The following is a 26,945-nucleotide window of genomic DNA, read 5'->3' as shown; positions in this document are numbered from 1 at the left end:
CCTTTGGTAGCCATAAGTTTTCTTTTCTATGTCTGTGAGTATATTTCTGTTGTGTAAGTTTATTCAAATAATTGTTTAAGATTCCACATAGAAGTGATATCATATAACATTTGTCTTTCTCTGCCTGACTTACTTCAGTTAGTAATAATTTCTAGGCCTATCCATGTTGCTGCTAATAGCATTATTTCATTCTTTTTTATGGCTGAGTAATATTTTATCTGTTTTGCATTTATCTAATAATTAGTGATGTTGAGCATATTTTCATGTGCCTGTTGGCCAATCTATATGTCTTTTTTGAATTTTTAGTAAATTTATAGAATGGAGCAACTACCACCACAATTCATTTTTAGAATATTTTCATCACCTCCCAAGTATCCCCTATACTCAGGTGCAATCAATCCTAGTTATCTAGCCCAAGGGCTGAACAATCATTAATCTACTTACATTACTTTTAAGGGATCTGCCAACAGTAAGGCCTGTGAAACTAGAATTCTGAGACTTGGACACCGTTGCACTGCCTAATATGTAAGCTCAGTCCAGGTACTTCCAAAGGCCTTTGCTTTTCAGAGAATACATGCCTTCCTTGCACTTGCCATTTTTTTGTCTTTTTGCTATTTCTTGGGCCACTGCCGTGCCATATGGAGGTTCCCAGGCTAGGGGTCGAATTGGAGCTGTGGCCGCCGGCCTATGCCACAGCCACAGCAACGCAGGATCTGAGCCACATCTGTGACCTACACCACAGCTCACGGCAACACTGGATCCTTAACACACAGAGCAAGACCAGAGATCGAACCTGCAACCTTATGATTCCTAGTTGGATTCATTAACCACTGAGCCATGACAGGTACTCCCGCACTTGCCATTTTGACACTTAGTAACTTTCCTTAGCACAATCTTTCAACTAAGCAGCTTCGTAGACACCTATTGACTGTTTTGCTGTTGACTAAGGCCCTGGCATCCCAGAAATACTGAGGGCAGAGGGGCTCTGTCACATGGGGTAAACATTGACCTGTTGGTTAATATAGGTGTTTTGCTTTCAAGTTTTTCTTTATAGATGTAATGAACAGTGGACATGCTTTTGAAATACCAGATGTTTTCTTAGAATGTTATTCTGTTCTAACTTCATGAAAGGAACACATTTAAACCCAGCTCTCTCCATCTCAGTGGTAGAGACCGATGTTGCAATTAGAGCTACCTGAAGTTTTGCTGCCCATCCCTAAGAATGTGCATTTGTGTTAAGCATTGAAGTATCTTCTCTATAGCTAGGAAGATGTTATTGTGGGTTTTTTTTTTTTTTTTGCAGTTTTTCTTGTAGTTGATTTCTTTTTTTTTTTTTATTTTCCCACTGTACAGCAAGGGAGTCAGTTTATCCTTAAATGTATACATTACAATTATATTTTTCCCCCACCCTTTCTTCTGTTGCAACATGAGTATCTAGACAAAGTTCTCAATGCTATTCAGCAGGATCTCCTTGTAAATCTATTCTAAGTTGTGTCCGATAAGCCCAAGCTCCCGATCCCTCCCACTCCCTCCCCCTCCCATCAGGCAGCCACAAGTCTCTTCTCCAAGTCCATGATTTTCTTTTCTGAGGAGATGTTCATTTGTGCTGGATATTAGATTCCAGTTATAAGTGATATCATATGGTATTTGTCTTTGTCTTTCTGGCTCATTTCACTCAGGATGAGATTCTCTAGCTCCATCCATGTTGCTGCAAATGGCATGATGTCATTCTTTTTTATGGCTGAGTAGTATTCCATTGTGTATATATACCACCTCTTCCGAATCCAATCATCTGTTGATGGACATTTGGGTTGTTTCTGTAGTTGATTTCTAATCTCACAGCACTGTGATCAGAAAAGATGCTTGTCAGTTTTCTTAAATTTACCAAGGCTTGCTTTGTCGCCTAGTATGTGATCTCTCCTAGGGATGTTCCATGTGCACTTGAAAAGAATGTGTATTCTGCTGCTTTCGTGTTACTGTATTCTTCAACTCCCTTAGAAGTCTAGGAGGCCAGCTTTGATCATAGAGGTAACTTGATAGTTGGGGTCAAATTTATGATCACACCCATGTTATCAAATAAATGTGACTGGAAAATTGCCATCAAAATCTAGGATAATATAAAGTAGCAAATTCACTTCCAAATACTATAAGATGAATACATACTTTTTTCCTGAGCTTCACTTTTCTTGTCTGTTAAAAAAAAGATGGAGAGGCAATTATAGCACACTCTAAAGTGTAAGCATTAAATACATTAAAGAATAAGAAAATATATAGACTTGTGCACGACATTTAATCTACATGTGATACTTTTTATTTTTCCTCTTTTGACTTGTTTATATTGATTAAATGAGAAGTTCCACTCTGCTATTCTACATAAGACATAAGAAAATTACAGGTTCTGTTGCATTTTTGTCTGTGAAAGCAAAGATATAAGCTATAAAATTTTATAACATAGACTGGTTTAACATCAAAAAGAAAAACAAGAAGCATTCCCATTGTGGCTCAGTAGATTACTGAACTTGACTAGTATCCATGAGGATGTGGGTCTGATCCCTGGCCTCCCTCAGTGGGTTAAGGATCCAGCATTGACATGAGCTGAGGCACAGGTCACAGATGTGGCTCAGATCCTGCATTCCTGTGGCAGTGGCATAGGCTGGCAGCTGCAGCTCCAATTCAACCCTTAGCCTGGGAATTTCCATATGCTGCAGGTATGGCCCTAAAAAGAAAGGAAAAGAAGAAAAACATTTGCAAAGAAATACCAAAGTAAATTATTTAAAACATTTGATCGGTGAGGAAACATATTTGCAACATGTATAAAGAGGAATTAATAGTATTCATAAATAAAGAGTACTAACAAAACAATTTTAATAAAAATTAGGAGACAAAACATAAGAAAGTCACCAAAAAGATAAACCTATAACTAGATTTTAAAAGTTCACTTTGCCAAATTTTAAGAAATGCAAATTACAGCTATAGAAAGATACTATTTTTCACCCATTGGATTGGAAAAGATTGAAAGGAATAGTAATTTTCAATGATGAGGACAGTGTGGAAAAACAGACATTTTCATACACTGCTGGTGAGAGTGAAAATTAATGCAACCTTTATGTATGGAAAATTTATTAATCATAGCTATATTTGTTGGCCTAACAATTCAATTTATGGGCTTCTTTACTGAGGAAATAATTATTAATATGCACAAAGATTTAGCCATATAATGGTCAGGTACTGTACAGATTTTTAAAATTATATCTAAAAATTTAAAATAGCAAATAAGACAGATGAAGTAACTCATATGTATTAAACTCAATACTATGCAGCTAATAAAAATTATAGAACAATAATGAATGACATAGGATGCATTTTCTTTAAAGCCTGATGTCATAGGGAATGAGGTGAGGGAAGCACATAGCAAAATATGTGGCTAAAGAGAAGGCTGACTGGGGCCCTTAGTGCAATCTGCCACAACCATTGTGCTAGTACTGCTTCCAATGTTTCATGGTTATTACTCATCTTCAGAGCTCCACAGAGTTGCTATATCCTTACTTTCATAAATGGATACAGTTATTTCTTTTTTTTAAATTTTTATATACAATGGATTGAAAGCCATTACTGTGATCTCCTAGTGTCTGAATATAATTGGGGATAGCATGTTATAAGATCTTAGTTCTACCCCTCTTTGTATCAACTAAGAGTACTTTTGACTGACTTAAGAGAGTTTCCAGGTAAAAGCTATCAAAATGATAAAGAAATCCAACTATAGTATATCAGAAGAACTCTGATGGGCCCATGCTTGGTATGATGGCTAGACGAAATCTTCAAAGATGCAAGATCTATCATTCTGTTCTGCCATTGTCAACCTGTTGGATTTTCTGTCTTAGGTTACTTGCCTTATGATCACAAGGTGAGATGGCTGATGAAGTTCTATGCATCAGAGCATCCCATGTCCACATTCGAGGCAGGAAGAAGAGTGAAGGAGCTGTCCCAGAAAGTACTCTTTGCACATTCATCCCTTTCTAGGGAAAAAAAGATCCTTTCCGGAAGTTCCCAACAGACTTCCTCTTCCATTTAGCTGACTGGAACTGTGTCACATGGATAGTTTTAGCTATAGAAGAGACCAAGAATGTAAGTATTTCTTTTAACCTCTTTCATAGGAAGTGTCAGAGAAAAGGGTTGGGATTACTATTGTGTACCAACTGACAACATCTGCCATACTTTATTCACTGTGCTGAGAGATTATTTCCGGGCTGCCTAACCTTAACTTTAGACTTCTAGCCGTTTTGCAGTTTCCTAGATACGTTGAAGAGGGAGAGGCCCATTTTTCAGAGAGGTCCTGGCTTAAACCTCCTGTGGGCCTATAAGTTAAACAGAATTTTCCCACCACTTTGGGATTTTGTTTTTCATGTTTTGGTTTGTTTTACTGCTTGTTTATTATCCCAGGAACTATAGTATAGCCATAACAGAAAATTACATAATTATTTTGTGTAACTGAAACAGACAAGAAAACAATTCAGAGCTTTTATTTTTAAAGGTTATCAATGAACTTAGAATATCAAAATGGAATGAAGTTTACTGTGACTCTCCCTTTGGGATATAATTGGGCTATCACTGAGATCCCCAAATAGCAAACCCTGAAAAGAAAGACTCAATTTTAACTAACAACATATACATCTATACCCAAATCCTTTTGCCTGACCCTCATTAATACAACCAAAATCTGGAGTTCCTGTTGTGGCTCATTGGTTAATGAATCCAACTAGGAACCATGAAGTTGCGGGTTTGATCCCTAGCCTGCTGAGTGGTTAAGGATCCGGTGTTGCCGTGAGCTGTGGTGAAGGTCGCAGATGCGGCTCAGATCCTGTGTTGCTGTGGCTCTGGCGTAGGCTGGTAGCTACAGATCCGATTAGACCCCTAGCCTGGGAACCTCCCAGCGGCTTCAGCTTCGATTAGACCCCTAGCCTGGGAACCATATGCCATGGATGCGGTCCTAGAAAAAGACAAAAAAAAATACAACCAAAATCTATTGCCATTTATTTGTGGAGATAAGATTGATTTTCTCATTTCTTTTTTTAGATAAACACTGATAACTACACTCTGAAAAAATACCGTTCACATGTAGTGTCTTCTTCCCTAGGGTCCCATCAAAATTAAAATTACTTAATTCCCCCAATTCAGACACAAATTTTTCTTGTCAGAATATATCAATCAGGGCCAAATATATAGCCTGAAAATTACAGTGAATAAGACAGAACACTCTAATCCACATGCTGGTAGACCTAATTTTAAAGATGGGCAGCTCTCTCTAAAAATGTTTTTATCTATATATTATGAAAGAAAATGAAAAGGCCCAGGAACTCTTACTGATATTAGTTTTGTTTTTTGAGGGGTTTTGAATTCATGGTCAATTCCAAATGTTGTTTTTTCACTTTGATGATGTAAAGGAATCCAATGACTGGTCCTTAATATCTTTAATATACTCATACATGTGGAAGCCTGTTGCTTCTTCAATGAGGCCACTTCTACCTATGACCAAACCACACTACACAGCAACACCAGTCAATGTGGTTCCTTACTTACCCCTTCAAATTCTAGTCCAGTTTGCTCCCTGAAAACTTAAGCTGCTCCACTCAGTTGGCGACTGATGCTTCTTGCAAGTTTCCACATGGTAGCTAATGTTTATCAAGTTCTTACTCAGTGCCAGGCATTGTTCTAAACATTTTACATGTGTTATCTCATTTATTCTTCAGGAAAACACTATGGCTTTGTATTATTATTACTACATTATTATTACTATTATTATCATCATTATTGAATATATTTGGGGAACTCATCCATGGATAAAAGCTTGGTTATTAGGTAACAAATGTTTCTGGATACCCCGCTCCAGCTCTATTTATTGTCTTTTACAAATTGTAAGAAAAGTGTACTCTAAACTAAAGTATCCCATCTTTATCCAAAGATGTCCCAACATGTGTGGGCCAAAGATGGAGTGGCAATAATCAAGGGGTGGGATAGATTGTGGGGTTGTCTTAAATTTGTTTTGCTTTGTTGTTGCCACCCTCCCAAAGGCTCAAATTTGGTGCAGGTAAATTTAAAAAGGAATGTAAGTACAATGTATCTACATGGATTTCATCACTATAAGATGTAACACAAACATGTCCTTTCTTCTATTGAAATTCAACATCTAAATCCAGTAGAGGAGAGCTGATCATGTTTTAACAAAATGACATATAATGACCCAATTAGGGTATGACTTATGGCAGATTTGACCTGCCCATGAAGATCCACCTCACAAGGGTCATATGTGTTCTCTGTGACAAGTGACATACTGTCATTCCCAGCCAATGGCCACTGCTGACATTTAGGGGACAACATATATTCCAAGCTAGGGCAACCAGATATTCTGTAATAGAAATCGAGAATCAGGATTCAGAAAAGAATAGGAATTCTCTGTGTCTGGCTGATACCGAGGACATGGAAATTTAGGGTCTGTGGAGGGATGGCTCTGAGCACAAAGAAAAAAAAAGATAACTGGGGGAAAAAAAGAATAAAATACATGAGCAAGGAGAAGCAGTGATGGGCAATCATAGCTATAACATGGTAGGAGAAAAAGAGAGGAAGGGAGAGATATACTGCATTTCTGTGGGTTTGGGGTGTAATGACATGTATCCATCATTATAGTATCACATAGAGTAGTTTCAGTTTCCTGAAAATCCTCTGTGATTGGAGTTCCTGCTGTGGCATAACAGGATCAGCAGCATCTTGGGAGTGCTGGGATCTAGGTCCCATCCCAGCCCAGCACAGTGGGTTAAGGATCAAATGTTACTGCTGCAACTGTGGCTCAGATCTGATCCCTGGCCCAGGAACTCCATATGACAGCAGGGCAACCAAAAAAAAAATCCTCTGTGCTCTGCTGATTCATCCTTCCCTTTCCTCAACTCCTAAAAACCACTGATCCCTTTTTAATTTTTAAAATTATAATTGGTTTACTATGTTCTGTCAATTTCTAGTGTACAGCAAAGTTGCCCAGTCATACATATACATACATTCTTTTTCTTGCATTATCCTCCATCATGTTCCATCATAAGTGATTAAATGTAAAGTTCCATGTGCTATACAGCAGGGCCACTGATCTCTTTATTGTCTCCATAGCTTAGCCTTTTCCAGAATCTCATATAGTTGTAACTAAACCTTTTCAGATTGGTTTCTTTTACTTATTAACATGCCTTTAAATTTCCACCATGTTACTTCATGACTTGATGGTTCATTTCTTTATAGCACTGAATAATATTCCATTGTCTGGATGGACCACAGGTAATTTGTCCATTCAACTACTGAAGAACATCTTGGTTGCTTCCAAGTTTTAGCAATTATGGATAAAGCCACTATAAACATCCATGGGCAGGATTTTGTGTGGACATAAGTTTATAGCTCCTTTGTGTAAATATCAGAATGAGATTGTTGGATCATCTGCTGAGAGTATGTTTAGTTTTGTAAGAAATTGCCAAACTGTTTTCCAAAATGGTTATATCATTTTGCATTCCCACCAACAGTGAATGAGTTCTTATTTTTCTTCATCCTTGTCAGTATTTGGTGTTGTCAGTTTCCAGACCTTGGCCATTTTGATAGATGTGTAGTAGTATTTCATTGTTGTTTTAATTTGCATTTACCTGATGACATATGATGTGGAATATCTTTTCTTATGCATTTTTTGGCATTTGTACATTTTTTGGGGGCATTTTGGGGCCACACCCATGACATAATGGAAGCTCCCAGGCTAAGGGTCGAATCAAAGCTGCAGCTGCCAGCCTACACCACAGCCACAGCAATGAGGGATCTGAGCCAAGTCCGCAACCTACACCACAGCTCATGGCAATGCTGGTTTACCAACCCACTGAGCAAGGCCAGCGGTGGAACACACATCTTTATGGATACTAGTCAGATTCATTTTCACTGCACCACAATAGGAACTCCTGTATGTCTTCTTCAGTGGAGTTTCTGTTAAGATCTTTGGCCCATTCTTTCACTAGGTTGTTCGTTTTCTTTTTTAAAAATTCTTTTTATTATAGTTTATGTGTAATGTTGTGTCAATTTCTGCTGTAAAGCAGGTTATTTACTTTCTTATTGTGGAGTTTTAAGACTTCTTTGTGTATTTTAGAGAACAGTCCTTTATCAGATGTGTTTTAGCAAATATTTTCTCCCTGTCTTTAGCTTATTGTCTTCTCCTACAGTGTCTTTCACAGAGAAGAAATTTTTCGTTTTAGTGAAGTCCTGCTTGTCCATTATTTCTTTCTTGGATCATGCCTTTGGTATTCTATCTAAAAAGTCATTGCCAAACCCAAGGTCATGAAGATTTTCTCCTCTGTTACTTTAGAAGTTTAATAGATATGTGTTTGACATTTAGATCTGTGATCCATTCTGAGTTAATTTTGGATGTAGTTATAAAAGGATGACACAAGAGATCGTTGTACTTGCGGTGTTGGAACTATCCTTCATCTTGACTGTAGTGGTGGACCTACACTTGTGATCAGTGGGTAGAATTAATACTCACACATGAGTATAAGTGAAAATGGGTAAATCTGAATAATATCAGTAGACTGTTTCACTGTAAATATCTTGGTTGTCATATTACATTATAGTTCTACAAAATATTGCCTTTGGGGAAAATGGGTGACATGTAAGTGGAATCTCTCTGCATTATTTCTTCTGACTTCACTTGCATCTACAACTATCCAAATACAAAAGAACCATAGGTTATGCCCAAGAACTCACTTATATGGTCTCTTGAATCACAGAATTAATGTTCGAGCTGGAAAAACCTTAAAACAGCATTTCCCACATCACGTTCTCAGAAAAGTAGTCCCATAACATAGTCTGAAAGATTAAAAAAGGAGTTTGTAGTCAAATAAGTGGAGAATGCCACGTATTTATTTCCTTCATGGACATTTACTATGGTTATGAGTATAACCATATGGTTATGAGTATAGTAAAAGTTCTGGGGAGTTCTGTGGCACAGTTGGTTGAGGATCCAGTATTGTCACTGCAGCGGCTTGGGTTGCTGCTAAGGCACGAGTTTGATCCCTGGCCCAGGAACTTCTACATGCTTCATGTGTGGCCAAAAAAAAAAAAATTCTGAAAATGTCTACATATTTGTCATCTGTGGCTATGACCATACTGGGTTACAAACATCCACAGAATCTCAATGGCATAAACAAACATTTATATAGTTGGTTGGTTGGAGGCTTTGCAGATCTAGAATGGGCTTGGCTAGGATGATTTGCTTCTGCTCCATGTGACTTGCAACTTTCCTCCTTAAATCTGCTTTTTCCAAAATTATTTCACAGTGCTAGGTGCTGGGAATAATTGTGATCAAAGTTGACATAATCCCAACAATCTGGTGAGGGAGGCAGAGAATCAAATTATTACAGAAACAAAAATGTGAATCCACATTGTAATAGGTGCTATTTGAAGGAAATATAGACAGGACTACAGGGAGTTCCCATTGTGTCTCAGTGGGTTAAGAACCCAAAATAATCTCTGTGAGTATGTGAGTTCCATCCCTGGCCTCACTCAGTGGGTTAAAAATATGGCACTGCTGCAAGCTGCTGCATAGGCCACAGATGTGGCTTGAATCTGGTGTTGCTGTGGTTGTGGCATAGGCTGGCATCTCTGATTTGACCCATAGCTTGGGAACTTCCATGTGCCACACCTACAGTGATAAAAAGGAAAAATATAGGAATACAATAGTATATGAAATACGGATCTGATCTTGTCTGAGAGAGCAAACTTGATATGGGGAGGTTTCCTAATAGATACTACATTTGAGTGGAGGTCTGAAAGATGAGTAAGCATGGCATCAGGAGAGACATGAAAGCAAATGTTTCCCAAGCCACAGGAAGTATATGCAAGGGCTCTGTGTCTCATTTCAAGTCATTGTAGCTGGAATGTAGAGAGTGAGGAGAGGAGAAGCAAGAGATAAAACCACAAAGGAGGGCTGGGCTGACCCAGATCAAGCCTTGGAATTCATAGAGGCAGATTCAGGCCTTCATTTAAAGGGATATAGGAAGCCATTAAATGATGCTAAATAGACAAGTGGCAGGACCATTTTTGTGTACTCAGAGGTCCTTTGTGGCTGCAATGCAGAGCTGGGAGGATGAGAGGGCAGAAGGGAAAACCAGGCAAAAGGCTTTTCTTAAAAGTTCTGTAAACATCCCTTAGCACATGTTTAGAGAAATTCTATCGCAAACAGGTTTGCCAGTATCTTGTAACTATTTCCTCTGTTGCTCTAGAGTCTAAGGCACAGATTTGTAGCATTCACATTCTAGGGATAATCAAACTGTGCCCTTAGGCTTGAGGTAAGGACAGTCATTGGGCCTCCCCCAGGGGTGGCTTAGGGATTGTCTTCCATCCTTTTATTTGCTTTTACATGCATGACAAGATTTTCTTCTTAAGATAAACCTATTAAGGTTGTGGTTTTGCACTTTGCAAAAGTTAGAAAATTGAGATTCAGCTGTGACTCTAAATCAGTTATTATGTCCTCAAGGTTTTGAAACCCTCTGTGGCACTTCGACTAATTTTCTGTTTACGATGAAAGTTTAAGCCATCTGTCCTTCTCACTGTGGCTGAACCATTTCCTATACCCCAGAGCATCATTGAGTATGTCCCCGATAAGAGGATAAACAGAAGAGTCACTTATCCAAAAAGGGTTTATGGGGGACCTAACAGGGACATCTGAGTGTCTCAGAGTTAGGCCGAGTAGCTATAAACAATTCCCAGGAAATGCTGCAGGGAGAAATAGCTGGAGCAGCAGGTCAGGCAAGATAGCATCTTCCCAAAGTTGGCTTGGGGTGAGTGGCAGGTGCAGTGGACAATTAATTTCCTTCCCTTGGGCTTATGAGCCACTTACTTCATAACTAGAGAGGTTTTCTGGGAGTTCCCACTATGGCTCAGTGGTAACGAATCCAGCTAGTACCATGAGGATGCACGTTTGATCCCTGGCCTCACTCAGTGGGTTAAGGATCTGCCATTGCTGTGAGCTGTGGTGTAGATTGCAGAACTGGCTTAGATCCCGCATTGCTGTGGCTGTGGCAAAGGCTGTCAGCTGCAGCTCCCATTGGACCCCTTGCCTGGGAACTTCCATATGCAGCATGTGCGGCCCTGAAGAGAAAAAAAGGTTTTTTTTTTTTACAGATGAGGTAGGCAAGCAACTTTCGGAAATGTAAAAAGTACTGCACTTCCATTTATCCTTGTCCATTCTCATTCCTGGGAAGACTCATTGAGACCTTTGCAGCTTGTGATGAGGAAGGAGCCATGATGGAAAGGCAACCCATGTGTTCCTGGCACTGGGAGCTCTGTAATGCGGTAGATGCCCCAGCCAGATCCTGTCTACTGGGCTAGGGCTCCCCCCCATCACCCTGCTGTGTTGTGTGTTGACCCCCAACAGCTCACAGCTGTGCCTTTCTCTACAGCTTTGTCCTCAACAGAATGGCTGCCTCACCCGGGAGTTAAGCAGGTCCTCTCCACTGGAGGGTCCACAGCTAATGACTTATTAGCAAGGGGAGCAGGGTGGGGAGGAGCCCAAGAGGCCAGTCCCCTTGCTGTTTAGGCCCGCAGCCCATTTAGGTATAATCCCCATGCTAAGAATGGTTTTCTATTTTTGATGGTTCAAAAAAAAATCAAAGGAAGAATGATATTTACAGCATGTAAATATCATCTGTAATTCAAATTGTAGCATTCACATGGTTTGATTGGCACCCAGCCACGCCTACTTGTTTACATATTGTCTGTGGCTCTTTTCCCACTACAACAGCAGCACAGCGTGGAATGATTACAACAGAGGTTGTGTGGCCTGCAAAGCCTGAAATTGTTATCATTATCTGCCTTTCTCTTTACCGCAAAGAGAAAGTTTGCTGATTTGAGCTGTAGAGGAATGAGGGGCTTGAGTCTGGATCTGTTCAACAGAGTTCACTCTGAGTAGCTAATACTAGTTGTTCCAAGGTATTTTCCTGGGCTAACAAATTTGAACTGAGCAGAACACAAGGGAATTGTGTATGAGGTCGGGGGCGGGGGGGCAGGGAGCCCTGAATCAGAGGTTAAAAACCCACAGTGAGAAAAAGAAGCATTGCAGCCTTAAAATACCCACAGGCAGATTTTTTTGTCACAAATAGGAAGGCAGAGGCTGATTTGAAGCAGAAGGAGCTTGGAGAGGTGAGGCTAACTGGACCGAGCCAGCAGAATACATAGAGCTCAAATAAATGAAAATGAGTAATTGCATTTCCATAGTGTCTAAGCCCCAGGGGCCCCATTGGAGCAGCCAAAATGGATTGAGTTCCCGCAGGGAGCAAGGCTTGCCATTGATCATGCAGCTCCATCTAGCCATCCTGCGTCTTAGCAGGAATTACTCCTCTCCAAGAAATCCTTCCTCCAAGCAGGCCTCTATCACTTTCCTGATGACTCAAGAAAGCATTCTAGGTAGGATGAAGTCAGCAGGATGGATACCTGCAGCACAAGATAAAGAGGGGGAAGGTGTGAAGATGAGAGGGAGCTCATTCATATTCAACTCAATGTTCATCTGATATGGAGTAAGGCTTTTGCATATGTTACCTGAGCCCCAATATATGGATGGAGAAACTAAGACTCCATCAGTTTTCAAGTATTTTCACAGACAACAGTGCTAATAAATGAAAGTAACAGGAAGTAGCCATGTTGGCAAACTAGACCAGCATCAAGGGGTGGGAAGGGGAAGAGGGAGGTGATGGGAGAATTCTACTGCACATAGGAACCCAGTTGGCCACCCCTGGATCCAGCTGGACCTTGTACTTTGTAGGTTGATACCAGCTACCAGAGTGGACCTGACACCAGGGGTGAACATATTAAGAAGGTTAGAGATGATGAAAAGAAGTCAAGCTGTAATTATGGATGAAGGGAGAGTGTTCCCTCGAAGGTACTGTACTTTCAGAAAAGGAAAGGCTGCACATGCATAGGTTGAGAACATGAAGCCACGGAGTTCCTGGTATGGCACAGTGGGTTAAGAATCCGACTACAGTGGTTCAGGTTGCTATGGAGGCTCAGGTTCGATCCCTGGCCTGGTACAGTGAGTGAAAGGATCCAGCATTGCCACAGCTGTGGTGTAGGTTGCAGCTGCAGCTCAGATTCAGTCCCTTGCCTGGGAACTTCCATATGCTGTGGCAGTGGTCATTTAAAAAAAAAAAGATATGAAGCCTGGAACCAAAATGCCCACCTATTTATTAACTGTGTGAGCTTGGGCAAGTCACTTAACCTCTCTGTGCCTCAGCAAAATAGGGCCAACAATAGTACTTATTTCATAGGCTGTCTCTGGAGATTAAAAGGGGTTAATATTTGTAAAGGTAAATATGCCTTTATTACCTTTATTAAATAGATAATGGAGGTCATTAGTTATGTGCTTGTTAACATTGAATAACCAGTTCTCTGGGGAATAAATGTTTAAGAAAGTCTGATTGTTGGCATTTGGTGATTCTCATGGTGTAAATACTTCCATCTCAGCAGGTTTCAAACTACCGATGTAGTGTCATTGTGGGCAAAATTGGGAAGATAGGTGTGGTAGCCCACCATTATACAGTATTTACAACATGCAGATGCAATAGATGTAATTGCTCTCAAGAGCATGATCATACAATACACTAAATAATGACAAAGTGATGAGTTTTGAGTATTGCCTTTGTTTTAAAAATTATTTAATTGCAAGTTTACATTATTTCTAGTATAGGCTATGTTTAACAGCTCTCACTTCCTGACATTTCAACAATTGACTCTCATGAGCAGGTAGAAGGCAGATTCAGCATGTACTGAGTGGCATGTGATTTGGAGATTCCAGTCTTCCTAGCGAAGGAGAAATCTGTAGGACAAGTTGCTAAGTAGAGGAGCCAAACCCCCATGCTCCAGTGGACATGAACAATGGTTAGCATGTGGGGGTACAGGCAACTGTGTCTTTATAGGTGGACTTCTGGTAGTGAGAGCTGCTGCCAACTCAGCACTGTCGACTCCTGGAAGCCATCCCGGACCACGCATCTGCTCTTGCAGCTTCCCTTTGAAAGGGGATGGGTTTGTGGAAGCCTTTCTTTATGTGCAACACAAAGGAGCCACAGTGGATTATGTTGGCAGAACAACTGGACACAATGAGGGCTTAGTTTGGGAATTTAGGTTGTGCTTTATCAACACTGGGATAGTTCAAATGTATGATGATGGTGAAACAAAGCGCGTTGTCATTCCATCCATGTTTTCCCCTGCTTTCCTTGTATTCCTCCTCGAGAGTCATTAGGATGTTGAATCACTGTCCGGGAGAGGATGGTACAGGATGTGTTGTTCCTTGAGAAAGAAGGTCAGCGTCAAAATACAGTTGTAGATTTATTCTGAGAAGTCCTTTCAGCCTTCCCATTTCACATACACGCAGACACACAGTATTAGTAGATGTTCAGTGAGTTGCTTTTTTAATGAATGAATGAATAAATAAATAAATAAATGAAACAATTTGACTTAAAATAATCAGAGGTAAGATTTTTTTCCAAGAAAAAGAACTAACTCTTGACATGAATATTGTTCTCAACACTGTAGTAGAGTTACTGTTCATAATGTACTCTCCCTTTGCCTTCGAAAATCTCAACTAGAGGAATACATTTTCCTTTTCCTTTGATATTGTGTTCAGTCATGTGACTTACTTTGGCCACTGAGATATTAGCAAGCATGATGCAAGCAAATATTTTAAGCATACTTGAAGGTTGGGCATGCATGCTTATGTCTGTGCCATTACCATGAGAAATCTTCCCCTGGGAAATTGCTACCTCTTCAGCCTGGGCTGAAAGATGAGATACACTGAGCAGAACAGAGCCCAGCCCACAGCATGGCAAACCAGGCTGGGGCCACAGCTTGAAGCAGAGCAGCCTATTAGTAACCAGCTTAGAACTTAGAGCAGAGCAGCCTATTAGAAACCAACTTAGAACATCCAAATTCAGCCAACTCACAGACACATGGGTGTGGTTGTTTGTTATGTAGCAATAAGTGACAAGCAAAATGAGGCCTACACAGGGTCCTGGGTCCTGGAAAGAGCTGGATTAGATTAATATCTTTGTGCCAAGAAGCTACAAAAAGAGCAAACACTTTTTCAATTAATTCACCTATCCATTATCTTTATCAAGAGTCTGTCATGTGGTAGAAACTCTTCTAATACGCAAATACTACCTGGCATTGAAAAGCAAAATTCCACTCTTTAATTTGAATCACCACTAATCTGCTTTCATGTAAGGAGCATTCTGAATATATGTAGACTTTACTTCTATTCTCTCCATTAAAGGAGAGAATAGAAGTAAATTGAAATTTTCCACTGGCTTTTTTTTTTTTTAATATAGAAAGAGGCAAAAAGACAAAAAAATATATATATATATATAGAAAGAGGGATGGACAAAACCTCTTTATGCTCCTTGTTTAAAAGGCCACTTGGCTTATATATCAGTTAGGACTCTTTCTCTGAGAGATGGAGACCCAACTAAAAGTAGTGTAAGCCTAAGAAGAAACCTATTAGTTACCTAACTGAAAAGTTGAGTGAACTGGCATTAGGAAAAGATTGACTCAGGTGTTCAAGTCATATCATTAGGACTTACTTTCTCCCCATCCCTGGGCTCTACAATTTTTTCATGTTGGCTTTATTCCCAGAGTCCTTGTGGTGAAAAGATGGCAGTAAAAAACTCCAGGTCTTCATTATTCTAAGTTCAAATCCAAAGCAAAAGATTTTTTCGATAGCTCCCACCAAGTCCAAGGATTGACTCTGACTGGGACCATCAGCATTATTTGAGTCACATGCCTATCCTTGAACAAATCATTGTGGTTAAAGAAATAAAGTGTTTTGATTAACCAGTGATAAATTATGTATCAGGACTGTGCCTCCTTCCTTTAAAGAGCCACAGGCAAAGAAGAAAAGGAAAAATTAGGAGTAATGTTGCCAGAAATAAAGTGGAAGAAACCCTTATGAACAAAAAAGAAAAATAAGTATAGGTAGGTTACTTTAAAAGTAAATATAGGAGTTCCCATCGTGGCTCAGTGGTTAACAAATCTGAGTAGGAACCATGAAGATGCAGGTTTGATCCCTGGCCTCGCTCAGTGGGTTCAGGATCCGGTGTTGCTGGGAGCTGTGGAGTAGGTTGCAGATGGGGCTTGGATCTGGCATTGCTGTGGCTCTGGTGTAGGCTGGCAGCTGTAGCTCTGATTAGACCCCTAGCCTGGGAACACTCATATGCTGCAGATGCAGCCCTAGAAAAAGACAATAAAATAAAATTAAAAAAAAATAAAGGTAAATATATAGGGGTGTTTCCACTGTGGGGCAGTGGGTTAATGACCCAGCTTGTCTCTGTGATGGTACCAGTTTCATCCTCAGCCTGACACAGTGGGTTAAAGGGTCTGGCATTGCCACAGCTGTAGCTTGAATCCAATCCTTGGCCCAGAGCTTCCATATGCCTCCTCGGGTGCAGCAATTTAAAAAAAAAGTAAATATGTAGGGATTGTGACTTTTGACAAAGATGCTACATGAAACAGAATGAAGTTGGACCCCCTACAATATACAAAATTTTATCAAATTTTATCAAAGACCTAAATAAATAAGAGCATAAACTATAAAAAATTTTAGAAAACATGGAGGTAAACCTTTGTGATATTGGATTTGGCAATGAATTCTTAGATATGATGCCAAAAGTACAAGCAACAAAAGAAAATTAGACTTCATTAAAATTAAAAACTTTTGGGCTTCAAAGGGCAGTATTGGTATCAAGAGAGCCAAAAGACACCCCACAGAATGTGAGAGAATATTTGCAAATCACATTTTTTGGGTCTATTTAGGGTCACACCCACAGCATATGGAGGTTCTCAGGCTAGAGGTCAAATTGGAGCTGTAGTTGCAGGCCTATACCACAGCCACAGCTATGCCAGATTTGAGCCATGTCTGTGACCTATACCACAGCTCATGGACACACCGGATCCTTAACCCACTGAGTGAGGCCAGGGATCAAACCTGCATCCTCATGTATACTAGTCAGATTTTTTTTCCTCTGAGCCATGACAGAAACTCCACAAATCACATTTCTGATGAAGAACTTATGTCTTGAATATATAAGAACTCTTACAACTCAATAATGAGAAGACAAATAACCCAATTAAAAAAATGGGCAATAGGTTTAAATAGACATTTCTCCAAAGAAGTTATGTAAATGGCCAACGAGCACATGAAGAGAAGTTCAACATCAGTAGTCATTAGAGAAATGGAAATCAAAACCACAATTAGATAACACTTCACATCCACAAGGATACTATAATAAAAAGCAAACAAACCCAGATAATAAACAGGTATCGGCAAAGATGTAGAAAAATTGGAATCTTTATACATTGTTGGTGGGGACGTAAAATGGCCTAGCCACTATGCTAATTCCTTAAAAAGTTAAATATGGAGTGCCATTTGACTCAGCTCTTCCATGCCTACAAAACTTGTACACATCTGTTCATAGGATTATTATTCAAAATAGTCAAAAAGTAAAAACTGTACGAATGTCTATCAACTGGTGAATGGATAAAATGCTGCATATCCATACAATGCAAAATTATTTGACCACAAAAAAAAAATGAAATAGCAATCCATGTTACAGTGTGGATGAATCTTGTCAACATTACGCTAAGCAAAAGAAGCTCGACACAAAAGATCACATATGATTCCATTTATATGAAATGCCAAGAATAGGCAAATCTGTGGAGGCAGAAATCAGTTAATGGTTACCTAGGGCTAAAGGGGATGTGAGGGTTGAGAGGTGATTAAAACATGTACCATTTCTTTTTGGGGTGATGAAAATGTTCTAAAATTGTGATGGTTGCACAACTCTGTGAATGTACTAAAAACCATTCAATTGTACACTTTAAAGGGGGTTAACTATATGGTTATATGAGTTGTATCTAAATAAAGCTATTGCAAAAGAAGAGTAAATATCTACCAACATCAAATAGTCCAATTTCTCAAATCGTTTATAGTCCCAACCATGAAGCAGAAAATGGAGTTATGTATTTATAAAATAGCTTGATATTTTCTTCCATAAAGATTTGTGTATTTCCATCTAATTTCCTCTCTCCATTTTATTTTTTTATTAAAGTGTGTTGTGGAGTTCTCTTGTGGCTCAGCAGGTTAAGGATCTGGTGTTGTCACTGCAGTGGCTTAGGGTGCTGCTGTGGTATGGGTTCATTGCCTGGCCCAGGAAGTTCTGCGTGCTGTGAGGGCAGCCAAAAAAGAAAAAAAAGTATTTCGTTCTGTATCATGGAAAATTCCTTCTATAAGGAAATCAGTAATAAAAGTGATAAATCATAATGAGTTGACAGAAAAGGAACTGAATTGAAATTTTTTCTCAGTTTTCACATTTATATTGTTAGGAATTTCAGATCATGTAAGGATGATTGATATTTATTAACAGAATAATCCATATAAAGCAATAAGTATATATTAATTTTAGTAATCTTTTATAGGCATGACTAATTAGCATTTTTTACTTAGATTTCTTATTAAAAATAGAATCTCCTAGCATTCTGAGGCTTGAATTAATTTGTGTCACATGATGGCACAGAAAGAGAGGAAATTTTGTCTTCATTAATGACCTGGAAGAGAGAATAAACAAAAGGCTCATTAAATTTTACTCTGATAGCCATTATAAAGTTTTCCCACATTGGGAAGGCCAATAAAGTTATAAAAATAGATCTAGAGAATTTGATTGGATGTAGACAAGAATCAAACTATGGGAATGTAACCTATTCAATGGCAAGGTAATGTATTTGGAGGAGACAAAATTTATTTGAAAGGCAGTGTGGCCAAATATAGCTAGAAATTACAGGGTAAATGTAGGCAGATTTAGATATTTAGTATAACATAAAGAGCTTATAATCCATATTGGACAGAAGGTCACAACATAGGAATTTAAATGGCATCAGTTAGATATATTTAATCAAAACCCTGTTCAGATTGTGTTTAAGAAATTGAGTTCCCATTGTGGCTCAGTGGTTAACGAACCCAACTAGCATCCATTAGGACGTGGGTTTGTTCCTTGGCCTTGTTCAGTGGGTTAAGGATCCCGCGTTGCCGTGAGCTGTGGTGTAGGTCGTAGATACAGCTTGGATCTCACATTGCTGTGGCTCTGGGGTAGGCCGGCAGCTGTGGCTCCAATTGGACCCCTAGCCTGGGAACTTCCATATGCCCTGGATGTCACCCTAAAAAGAAAAAAAAGAAAAAAAAAAGAACTCGAGATCTGAAGTCAGATAGCTCTAATCTTAATCTCATTTCTGCTCTTTACTTGAACAGGTTAATTTACTTCTGTACACTTAATTTTGCTTATGTAAAATACAAACAGTGATTTATTTTCTCACAGGAATAAAGAATGTACTAGCCCGTGAGCCAGCACAGTGTCTGGCACTTCTGGCATTCAGGGGCCAATACATGTTTGCACTTGTAATTATTATTATTACTATTTCAACAGCCTCCAGTGGTTCCTCCTGACTTCTGTCAACACCTCACTTTGCCATTTGTGAAATTTTTATATTTTGGCTTAAAACATTCTATTGGCTGCATGAAGCCCACAGGCCAAAGTTCAAATCATTTTTATGGCACATAAGACTCCATACAGCGTCAATCCCCTTCTCTGTCTTTATCTCCAGCTCTTGCTGTTTATGCACTCTACTTTTGAAGTTAACCCAGGCTTTTGATTCGCTTGGAACCCCAAGTGTTTACTTGAACTATTCCTTTTTCCTAAAGTGGGAGAAAAGAAACCTTCTTGTCAAGAATTGCAAAGGGTCTGTAATTTTTACCCTACTGGAAATCTGACAAGTTAGCATGGATTTCATGGATGCAATCCAAAGACATGAAATTTCTGAGTCGGAGACAAACATCTTCATTACTCACAGCACAACAAGAAGCATCAGCTTCATGTTTGTGCCACTTTCCCTTGCCTGCCAACTCCCACAAAGGCTACATGGAATGGCCCAGGTGGATGCTTCACACAAAGTAGGTTTGTGTCACAGCTGAAGAACTGCAGCCTTAGGAAACTAAAATATTTAGTAATGGGCTGCAAGCAAACCTGCCTGAACTTTGCCCCAGATGGACATATTATCTTCATTATATTGGACAGCAAGTAAACTTGACACCTTTTCTGGAGGGAGACACTGTCTTCCAAGGCTATAAAAACAACATTGCCCGATATCACGGGTCATGAAGCAAACAACAGCCTGTCTTTAGTTAAAATTTTGATTTTTTATTCATCATGGATTTTTTGGCATTAATTTTGTTTTTTAAAAATATCATACTAAAATATTCACTTTGTTAACAATAATACAATAATAGTAGGGGACTATAATGTCCCCCTTTCATCAATGAACAGATCATCTGGACAGAAAAGCAACAAAGAAAGAGTGGTCTTAATGACACAAGAGACCAGTTGGATTTAATAGATATCTATGGGATATTCCATCCACAAATTGCAGAATTCACATTCTTTTTACATGCACATGAGACATTCTCCAGGATAGATCACATGCAAGGCCAAAAAACAAGTCTCAAGATATTCAAAAAGATAGAAATTATATCTAGCATTTTTTCATACCATACTGGTATGAAACTAGAAATTAACTCTGTGAAGAAAAATGGGAAAACCACAAATACAAGGAGACTAAACAATATGCTACTAAAAAATTAATAGGTCAATGAAGAAATCAAAGAGGATCTCAGAAAATACAAGTGAAAATGGAAGAACAACTTTACAAAATCTATGGGATCAAGCAAAAGCTGTTTTAAGAAGGAAGTTTATAGCAATACAAGCCTACATCAAGAAATAAGAAAAATCTCAACCAACCAACCTGCCATTTAAAGGAATTAGAAAAAGAAGAACAGGTGTTCCTCTGTGGCTCAGTGGGTTAAGGACCAGGCATTGTCACTGCTGTGGCTCAGGTCACTGCTGTGGTACAGGTTTGATCCCTCACCTGGGAACTTCCACATGTGTGGGCATGGCCAAAAAGAGAAAAGAAAGAAAGAAAAAGAATAACAGGGAGTTCCCTTCATGGCTCAGTGGTTAACGAACTCAACTAGGATCCATGATGATGCAGGTTCAATCCTTGGCCTCGCTCAGTGGGCTAAGGATCCAGCATTGCTGTGAGCTGTGGTGTAGGTCACAGACACAGCTCAGCTCAGATCCCACACTGCTGTGGCTGTGGCATAGGCCAGCAGCTGTAGCTCCAATTTGACCCCTAGCCTGGGAATTTCCACATGCTGTGGGCATGGCCTTAAAAAGCAAAAATAAATAAATAAAAATAAAAAAAAAAAGCAAAAGAAGAACAGAGAAAACACAGAGTCAGCAGAAGGAAAGAAATAATAAAGATCAATCAGAGAGGAAATGAAATACACCCCTCCAAAAAAAAAATAGAAAAAAGATCAATGAAACCCAAGAGCTGGGTTTTTTTAAAAACAACATTGACAAACCTCTAGCCATCAAGAAGAAAAGAGATAGGACCCAAATAAAATAGGAAATGAAAAAGAGGAAATAACAACCAAAACCACAGAGATACAAAAAATCATAAGCAGATAGTACAAACAGTTACACGCCAACAAATTGAGCACCCTAGAAGAAATGGATAAATTTCTAGAAATATGCAACCTTTCAAGGTTGGCTCAGGAAGAAACAGACAGTCTGAACAGATTAATCACTACTAGCAAAATCAAATTTGTAATTATATATATAAAAAAAACCTCCCAGGAAACAAATGTCCAGGATCTGATGTCTTCATAGGGGAATTCTACTAAACATGTAAAGAAGAACTAATATTTATCCTTCTCAAATTATTCCAAAAAATTGAAGAATGAACCCTCTAAAGTTCATTCCATTCCATGAGGCCACCATTACCCTGATACCAAAGCCAGGACATTACAGGCCAATATATCTGATGTATGTAAGTGCAAAAATCCTCAAGAAAATTGTCTTTCATTGGTCATTTTCCCATGCAGAAGATTTTTTTAATAGTCAAATTTAATGATCTTTTATGGAGTTTGGATTTTGTATCTTTCAAAACCATTAGGTTTTAACTTAAAAATAATACATCATTATTTCCTGCCAGGAATTATTTTTTTAAAAGTTCAAAAATAAATAGATTTATAAAGTAAAAAAGTTAATATTACACATCCCAGTTCTGCTCCCTATTCTCAGAGGTAACCATTGTTAACTATCTCCTGGTTTGTAATTTGGAAATAATAATATACCTGTACCACAGGAGACACACACATATGTACAAAAATATTTAACACATATTATGTATGCTACATAATGGCCATTATAGCCACTCAATTCTTATTCATTTTCTTCTCCCTGTTCTCTTAGGCAAGTTATTTCACCTTTCAGCAGGAATGTTATCATCTCTAGTGATGTCTAAAGCCTTTCTAAGCCCTATATTTTGATATATTTCTTCCTGTATCTTACCTTATGCAAACTCAACTCTAATAATCACCTGGCTTATAGTCTTTCCTGTTGTTTGGTTTATGAAATTGACACAGCTTCTAGGACATCGCTTTTTATTACAAGATTTGCAGCTCTTATCTCTATTAGTTCTCTGTATTTCAGCACCTACTGAGTAGTACCAGCAAAAGTCAACACCACCACTGCATAAAAACGTTTCTTCATTTTTCCCTGGATGGATATGTAGGGCTTAAGTCATTTGGGTATTTGTCTAATCTGTTGATTTCTTCAATATTTTGAGATAAATAATATCCATCTAGCAATATTTTTAGAATTCATATGGAACTTATTCTGTTCATGATGCGTCAAAATGTCATTGAGATTTCTCAGGACAAGGTTCATACAGGTTTCTCCTGCTATTTGAAAGTAGAGTTTCTGTGAAACATTTCAGAAGCCAAAATGGGGTAAAGAAGCAACTACCCTAGGATACATCTGCTAAGGGATGCACAAAATAAATTGAGATAGACAGATCCAAACTGTGCATTTAGAATGGATAAACAATGATGTCCTACTCTATAGCCCAGGGAACTATATCCAGTCTCTTGGGATAGGCCATGATGGAAGATAATATAAGAAAAACAATGTATACATATGTATGACTGGGTCACTATGCTGTACAGCAGAAATTGACACAACACTGTAAATCAATTATACTCTAATAAAAATAAATACAAAAATAAACCAAGATAAAGCACAGGTGCTCACAGGCACAGGACAAAGATGTGGTGGCTTGATGCTAAGAGGCTGAGGGATCTAACCAGTCTTTGCAAAACAAATGTAGAGCATCATTTTCGCCCCTTGCCTTTTTTTTTTTTTTTTTGGTAAATGTGGAACTCCTCTTTGGATTTCTTTTGACTAGCAAAAACAAGTGCTAAAGTAGGTTTTTCCTAAAAGCGAAGTGGCCTTAAAGGGAACTTTTGAAAAGTGAAGGATGGATACCTGAAATGACAAACTTCATCTTTTCAACCTTTGTGATGATTGAGTCATTACACTGATGCATTGAGGGTGGAGATGGGGGCTGCTCTGAATGGAATGTGAGTGTAAAATAGCTACAGGAAAAATGGCTCCTTCTTTCCTTCCTTCCTCCATCTATCTCCCTCCTCCTTCCCTTCCTTCTTGTCTTTTTCCTTTCTTCTTTCCTTCCTTCTTTTCTGCCTTCCTGCTGCAATTCCACATAGAATTACAGAAACTTAAGACATGTATATATGTAAATATATATAAGACATATATGTATGTAAATGTGAAACCACTGTAAGCTGTCTGAGAAATCTGTACTCCATAGTGCAACATTGCAATTGATTGCGGGGAAATTTAAATATGTATAAGTTGGCCAGTCTCAAAGACAACCATTCACTTAATTATAGGCTGAATGACACATTTTGCCAAGTGAATATTTTTTAAAATGTTTAATTCATTTATTTTATTACCTATATATCTCCAGAGGGAATAGGGCAGTGAGAACAGAAACAGCTAATTACATGTCTTGGTGGACTGGCAAGTGGCTGAAACTTGTTTACAAGCTTGGTATACTGCATAATTAGATTGTAGTTTGGGGAGGATAAAATCCTCAATGTTTAAAATTCTGACTTTTCTCCTTGGAGATAAACTTACGGATGTGTACCTTTGGTGGACAATAAGCAGGGCTTACTTTCTGGAAGAAACACGCCTGACTTCTCTTCAGTAGGTTTCTCCATAACCATCTCAGTCTTTCCTATTGCCAATAGCATTATGAAGTCAAATGACCCAGAGGTTTGTAAAGTTATTTAACCTGTTGCTACAAAGGGTATCTGAATTTCTCAAAAGTGAGCTCTGTAGTGTTTACTAACTGTAAACAAATGCTTATCCTATGATCTAGCAATTCTATACTCCCAGGTACATACCTAAGAGAAAGGAGTGATTATGCCTATCAAAAAAAATGCCAAGAAAATTCATAGCAGCTTCATTTATAATAGCACAAACTTGGAAATAACACAAATGTCCATGAGGAGTAGAATGGAAAGTAAATTGTGGCATATTCATACAGTGGAATATTCCACAGCAATGAAAAAAAAAAAAAACAGAACTGCTGGTATATGCAGCTTACATGTATAACTCTCCCACGCATTATAGTGAATGAAAGAAACCAAAGGATGTAAGCTGTACGTGATGTTTAAGAAGAGGTCAGAAGAAGCTACGGTGCTGGCAGTCAGAATAGTGGTCACTGCTCTGGAGTGTGGGGAAGGAAGAGGGTATTGATGGGAGGGGGCACAACGGAGCCTCCCAGGGTGCTGTAAGTGTTATAGATCTTGAGTTGGGTGGTGGTTACACAGATACCTTTGAATGGTACATTTTTTGTACTCTGTATATGGCTTAGTGTGTGTGTTGTTACATCTCAATTAAAATCCAATAAAGAAATAAATCCATAAATCAAATTTTACAAGGGAAGCCCTTTTTCTCACAGACCAAAAGAGAGACCAATGATATCCAGTGAGTCTCCCATATTTAACATGAGACACAGATGAAGTTGTAGGCAGGTGTCCATGGACAGGAGTTCACAGAGGCAGTTGTGCCCTGGACTCCCAGCCTACCCTCTTCATTTTAATGTCTGTCCTTTATCTTCTTTAGTGATCTTGATCATTTGAGCAGCTATTTCATATGGAAAGGAATATTACAACGAGGGGTAAGGGGACAAGAAAAAAGTTGAGTTTCTTAAGTTTAGGTCCTAAGAGGATTCAGAGCACAGAAAAAATAAACTGTTGTAAGACAGAGCTAGGCTTCCTGCCAAGCACATTAGATAAATATTTGCCAGCTAAGATGAACAGGAGTTGGAAGGAGAACATAGGGTGAGATAATATAGATCCATGGGAAAGGGGAGCCCTGGCTTCTACACAAAACTCCCAGGTAGTGTAATGGGATCCAAAGGTTGTCTTGCCTTGCTTCCCAACCTCTCTCTTTTAATTTCTATTTTTATTAGCGTGTAGTTGATTTACAGTGTTGTACCAATTTCTGCTCTACAGCACAGTGACCTAGCCCTATATATGTATTTTATTTTATTTTATTTGCTTTTTTTGTCTTTTGAGGGCCACACCCATGGCACATGGAGGTTCCCAAGCTAGGGGTCTAATCAGAGCTGCAGCTGCAGGCCTATACCACAGCCATAGCAACACGGGATCCAAGTCATGTCTGCGACCTACACCACAGCTCATGGCAACACCAGATCCTTAAACCACTGAGTGAAGCCAGGGATTGAACCCGCAATCTCATGGTTCCTAGTTGGATTCGTTTCTGCTGTGCTGGGATGGGAACTCCTTTTTTTGCTTTTTAATATATATGTATTATATATATATTTTTTTTTCTTTTTATGGCTGCACCCACAGCATATGGAAGTTTCCCTGGTCAGGGATTTGATCTGAGCCACAGCCAGGATCTACGCTGCAGATGCAGCAACACCAGATCCTTAACCCGCTGCACCAGGCCAGGGACCAAACCCATGCCTCTGCAGCAACCTGAACCACTGCAGTCAGAGTCTTAACCCACTTCGCTACGGTGGGAACTCCCCCAACCTCTTTTTCTGAATACTTTTCCACATGTTTGTTTTCTTACAGATTTTGTGTTCCCGAATGACCAATCAGAAGTCTTCTGTTTTCCTTTTTCTAGACTCTGTTGGGCTAGAAACATACATTTTCCTATTTAAACAGTGTCACAGGAGTTCCCGTCATGGCTCAGAGGTTAACGAATCCGACTGGGAACCACAAGGTTGTGGGTTCGATCCCTGGCCTTGCTCAGAAAGTTAAGGATCCAGCGTTGCTGTGAGCTGTGGTGTAGGTTGCAGACGCAGCTCGGATCCCACGTTTCTGCGGCTCTGGCATGGGCCAGCTGGTACAGCTCTGATTAGACCCCTAGCCTGGGAACCTCCATATGCTGTGGGAGTGGCCCCAGAAAAGGCAAAAATAAAAATAAAATAAACGGTGTCACAGAAGAACAAAGAGATTTTTATATTCATACTCATATTCTTCTTACAAAACTTAATTTTTAAAAATTTGACTCAGTGGAGTTACTGCTGTGGCACAGCAGGTTAAGGATCCAATGTTGTCACTGAGGAGGTGTGCGATTGATCCCTGGCCTGGTGCAGTGGGGTAAATATCTGGTATTGCCACAACTGTGGTATAGGTTGCAGCTGCAGCTCAAATTTGATCCCTGGCCTGGGAACTTCCTTATGCCATGGGTGTGGCCAAAAAATAAAAAAAAAATTTTAACTCAAAACTGCTAAGAATTCTAACACCAAGGATTTTCTGGCATAAGTATTCCTTTAAACTTTATGGCTGATTGCTATGATTACCTCCCATGTAAATTTTCTTTCAGTTGAAAGAGACAATTTTAAAAATACAGACTGGGAAAATGGGGGAAAAATTCTCTCATCAC

The sequence above is a fragment of the Phacochoerus africanus genome, chromosome X (genome assembly GCF_016906955.1).
Source record: "Phacochoerus africanus isolate WHEZ1 chromosome X, ROS_Pafr_v1, whole genome shotgun sequence".
NCBI lineage: Eukaryota > Metazoa > Chordata > Mammalia > Artiodactyla > Suidae > Phacochoerus > Phacochoerus africanus.
The sequence above is the reverse complement of the archived record's forward strand: the minus strand, read 5'-3'. Positions refer to the sequence as shown.